Raw genomic sequence first — 5,885 nt, 5'->3', positions numbered from 1 at the left:
TGAGAGGTTTTCTGGAAGTAAATAAAAATGAACATCTAAACAGTGAATTCGCTTGTATTTTTTTTTAATTATTATGATTATATTTCTTTTTACAGATTTACGGATTTTATGTAAGAATCTTAGACAACAGAACAAAGACAAACACGTGTGACATTTAAATGTGTGAATGTGTTTTTAATGTTCGAGACAAAATTCATGAATCAATCAAGTGTTTTATTTTTTAATGATTATAGGCCCACAGACGTAAAATTCAACGCATGCTGATTGGGTCATCTGATTTTAATATTTACACTACTAACAAGCGATTTTGCTTAAATTCAAATGGAGCTATATAAGCGAGTGCATGACACACATACACGATGGCTTATAAACATAGATCATTCATATTCACATTTATGAAATTCGAGAGAGCACAGAAAACAATCTCACTAGAAAAAAGTAAAATTGTGGTTTATCTTCTATTGTGAAAACGCTAAATCATACCAATGAAAATTTAACTCAGCTGTCACTACATAAAAATATCTGGGCAAATCAAATAGAAATTAATTAAACACACTTATATAAATATATCGTCATTTAATATACGACCATGCAAATTATAAATAAAATAAAATATGCTATTGTGCTGTTTGTTGAACTATAGCGCAATTTAACCAATTACAAATGCTTAAATGAATAAGTGTGTTATTTTTCTAGTCGTGTGGACAGACAGGTACTGTATACATTCGCATAGGCTCATTTATTATTTTGCGTTTATTTAACCCCACGCAATGACAAAAATTACAAACATGAGCGTAAAATAAACAGATTTGGAGGCCCTGGAATATTTATTTAATGCTGGACTGAGTCTGTTTGGACAGCACATGCATTGAACTTCTTGGAAAGGGATAACTAATAGTTAACGCTTTACATCCAACAATATTCATGTGAGGAGCTGCAACAAGTAAAAAAAAAAAAAGTTACCAAAGGGGGAATTATGCACACATCCGCCTCTGAATAAAAAAGCATATTCTTTCGTCCTCATATCCTTTTTGTTCTTTTTTTTTTTTTGCAGAGTTATGGCTTTTAAATTATACAAATACTAATGGCCCTTGAATCACAGTTTCCACTATTTTGAAAGGGAGTTTTTGTAAAGGCCCTTTATATGCCAGCGCTCCTGCTTGTCACCACTGTTTCAAATGGAAGTTAATCCAATGTGTTTTTAATGCTCCTGGGATTTCCTTGTCTTCTTCGAGTCATTTCCGAATATTTTAAGCGTGCGGTGCTAACGCTTAACAGTCGAGGAAGAACTGTGGTAAACATGAATACATTACAAGATGAACACCAACCACATCTGAAAGCAAAACGTTGTTGATTGGAAATTTAAGGTCTCGTAAATTGGAAGCCTAATGTTTTTCTCGATGTCTCAATTAGAACGGGTGCATTTCGAGTCATAGATCAAACTTGTCACAGCTGAACGTGCGCGTCCAAAATAGCGACTAATGAATAGTGGGGAGCATGCGTCATCATCGGGCAGACACATCAAGTGATCGGTTGATCTTAAATGTCAATGAATCATGAAATGGCTTTTTCCTTCAGCTTTTGGTTCTGGTGGAGATCAAAAGAGAAAATAGCAGAGGAAACACTTGCGATGACTGATTGGCAGCCGGGGACGGGAATGGGAGTCACGTTGTTTGGAGGGAAGGAGGGAGGGAGGCCGCTGCACCTGATAAAATAAGCAAGCTTGACGCACAACGCTTGTGTGTACGTGTGTGCGTGTGTTTGTGTGCGTTGAGGCATTTTTTTTTAATCCCCGAGGAGGCAAAACACATTTGCATTGCAACCCTTGTCTTTTTTTTTTTGCATGTCACTGAGTCTTCAACTGTATTTATTTTTGGCTTGTTTTCATTCTGCTCGTTTGTAGCATAAAAGTTGCAGAAAATATCAGAAAAAATTTCTGAGCGTAGGATGACCTCCAATTTTGCCAGAGTACTGTAATATAATTTCTCGTATGAAATCGACTAGGCCCAAGGAAAAAACAACAACATACATACACTGTATATCTATATCTGTCTATCTATCTATCTATCTATCTATCTATCTATCTATCTATCTATCTATCTATCTATCTATCTATCTATCTATCTATCTATCTATCTATCTATCTATCTATCTATCTATCTATCTATCTATCTATCTATCTATCTAAAAAAAGTTAGATCTCAACTTTGCAGATTTTGGTTACTGCAGGTATTTTGGGAATGCAATCCCTGCAGTAAACAAGAAAATTATTGTTAAATTCTAATGGTTGGTAGAGAGACAAGAATTGTAACTCCCTCATCCACTGGCAATATGTGGAAACAAACACAGTGCAGCTCAGGTTCTGGCTAGGAGATCTCAAGACATGGCTATACAAAAAAATGTAAATACATGAATGAATAATTAACTAGATGACAATCTAAGTAAATAAATCAATAATTTGAACTTTTTCCTGGGCTTTTGGGATGGCAGGGAAGCAATAACAATACACAATGTTCACATGTTCACATCAAATATCACAAAAAATATTAAGGATGTAAATATGTGTGTGACATATCCCGAAACTATTTAATTTCTACTTTTAAATGGAATTTGACACCCCACAAAATCAAAGAAATGAATCTGAAGTAGTATGAAAAGTGTTTAGTTTAAAAAAAAAACTCAATAAATTTAGGTTTAAAATGGTGCCAGTTTCATCTTAATATCATTCACACTTCATTAGATATATTAGATTGACGCTTGAAATGTCTCCGTGACTTCTGTATGTATATTTCAGACTGTTCAAATGACTTCTATTTAACTTATATACAATTATTTCTGAAGCAGCGCATCTTGCAAACGTCAAATGACCAAACTCAGAAGATGACGTCATTTTAAGTCAGCAACAAGTGACAAATTGTCAGCCCCTGAGAGGGATATAAATGGCTGGATTTAGGGACTTAATTAATATCACACAAAGACGATTTAGTTTAATTTAGTGGGGCTGCATATGATATATTATTGTAAATCCAATTTTTGTTGACTCTAATGTTGATTTTCCTAAAAATTCAACTTCAAGCTGCTGAAGTTTCACTTTAAATTGTATTTGCTGTACATGGCTTCATTCTTACAATTTGCCCTACTGACAAAGATGTCATAAAACGTTGATCAGCAACCAGGCTAACAATTGTAGTAGGATATCTACCATAAATTCATATTTGTTGTGCTCTTGAAACTCCAGGGTCAAAGGTGACCCCGTACATGAATCATCTCCACGAATGCCACATTCCGTATCGTGTTATATTTGCGATTCCCCTGCGATTCCTCATTTGTTTGCAATGAGCACACTTCCATTTTGGATTTATCCTGAACGTGACGTGGAGGTCAGTCATGAGGGAAAAGTGAGTGGACGCCGTCCCATTCACAGCGAGAGGTGCGGCCGTACCAGCCTGCTAGCTTAAGCCAAACCAAACACGCAGAATAAACTTGGTGGATTGCTCGCCGCCGCCGCCGCCGCCGTCTTCCTCTTCCGCGCGTCCACATTTTTTGCCAAAAAGGGAATGCGATGCATTGATGGATATCCCCTGCAGGTTCAGTAAGAAAAACATTGTGCCTGTATTGTTTCAGAGGGGTGGAAATGTGTTATTTGGAATACATTTTCATCCAATATTTATGCAGAGGAGCCTGCCGCTGTCGGCACATGAACATTTGGTTTCGCGTTTCATGCAGTTAATTTGTAGGATCAGACTTTGGTGAATGCAGAGAGGTGTTGTGGTTTTGCAGTTATCATCAATAAATCCTTCACATTTCCACTGAGGCAGATGCGAGCCGAACAAGACTCGCTTCAGTGAGTCAAACCCCCTGAGGAGTTATTCAATTATAACCCCCCCCCCCTTTTTTTTTCATCGCTGCGCCCCCTCTGCTTTTCCTCTTTCAGCAGTCTATGTGTTAACCCGCCAGGCCCGTAAAAACATACGATTCCGCCGGTGCGCCCCTCCGGAGTCTCGTGCCCAGGAATTGATGGCGCTGCGGGCGGTGGAGCAGCGTTTTTTTTTGTTTTTTTGGAAAAGGGGACCCCCCTCAAGCGTCAGTGCCAACGAATGACAGTGACATATAACAGGAAAGCCACCCAAGGAGGAGAATGATCTCACACCTCAGCCACGCGCTCGGAGGGAGTGGGAGCAACTGGAAAGAGGGGAGATCAGAAGCGTGAGGTTAGAGGGGACAATAAAAGCCAATAAAGGAGGCGAGCGCGGAGAAAAAAGACACGTGAAGAGTTAAAGCGAAAAGCAAGTCAACGGTCTGCTGAAATGAAAAGACGCACTTCATTGGAAAAGAATCATTTGTCCGTGACATCTTGAAATACTTGCCATGCGGTATAATTCAATAATTTCCAAATAAACCTCTTGGACATTATATTCCGAGCCTCAAAGTGCGGTTTGTGTGTGCGAGCCAATCCCCGAAGGAAATGCGGCGCTCCAGTAAACACAATTGCATTCAAGGTTATTTTGCGGGTAGATCTTCTTCTTTAAAAATGCTCAAATCTCCTGTGGAAAGCTCAATCAGTGTTGCAGCGACTGTTGACTGCTGTTGTAGCAACCCGTGACTTCAAATGGAATGTGTTTTTATTTGTTTTTCTTCCGCTAACGTGTGTGTTGATAATGTATTTCTATGCTTGATTTCAGCTATATATCGTAATACTTAACAGACCAGTTGGACATACTGCAGCTTTGTTCCCTTGAAAGGCACTGCATGAATCAGAGATATTATTATTATGGTTAGATCTGTAGAGTGATGTGGATGATGCTTTATGACCCGGAATGACTTTCAAGTCAAAGCAGGTAGCTTTTGCTCATATAAAAGCTTTGCACATCTTTCAATTTTATCATCAGCTTTTTCATGTGGATGATGGTTTATGACCTGGATGAAATTATTTCCAGGCCACAGATTTCTTGAAATTGGGCATCTTTACCAAGAAAAGAGCTTTTCACATCGTTCGCCTTTATTTCAACAGCTTTATGATGTGGATGATTCTCTATGAACTACATGAAATTACTTCCAGGCCAAAGATTTCTTGAAATTGGGCATCTTTACCCAGAATAGAGCTTTTCACATTGTTCGCCTTTATTTCAACGGCTTTATGATGTGGATGATTGTTTTATCAACTGCATGGTATGATTTTCAAGTTCACAACTTTTCTGAAAGTAAGCACTTTATTCTCAGGTAATAAATTTGCACATCTTTCCCTCAAATCAGATTTGTGATGTGGATGATGCTTTATAACTGCACGGAATGATTCCCAGTCCACAGACTTCTTGAAATTAGCCATCTTTTGCTCGGAAAAGAGCTTTTCACACATTTCCCATGTTTTCAACAGCTTTATGATATGGATGATTCTTTATGAACTGCATGGCATGACGCTCAGTCCAAAACTTTTTTGAAACTTTTGCCCAGATAAGAGTTTCACACTTTTTATTATTTTCTCAGTAAGCGCTAAAACGTGAGTGTTTCTTTATGACACGGGTGTCAAGCTCAAGGCCACGGGCCAGATTCGGCCCACCAAATCATATAATGTGGCCCACAAAAAGTTTCTGGCTGAAATACCACACTTGCAAGTTGGGGGGTAAGTTTGGGGGGTAAAACAACCATTGTTTTGGTTGCCAACCTCTATTTTGAATTTATATTGGCGTCGGATTTTGAAGAGAGGTAAATGTGTGACAAACAATTTCACAGGCCCTCTGACAAAAACTAAAACTCCAAAAAAATGAGTTTGACACCCTCGCTTTATAGTTCACACCTGTGCATTTTTTTGATATTGAGACCATTTGCTTTTCAAACCATGACTGGTACTGTATTTCTACAGTAAATTTGCCGTTTATTCTCTAACT

The sequence above is a fragment of the Hippichthys cyanospilos genome, chromosome 16, assembly GCF_059441005.1.
Source record: "Hippichthys cyanospilos isolate Australia breed blue-spotted pipefish chromosome 16, RoL_Hcya_1.0, whole genome shotgun sequence".
Classification (NCBI taxonomy): domain Eukaryota; kingdom Metazoa; phylum Chordata; class Actinopteri; order Syngnathiformes; family Syngnathidae; genus Hippichthys; species Hippichthys cyanospilos.
The sequence above is the reverse complement of the archived record's forward strand: the minus strand, read 5'-3'. Positions refer to the sequence as shown.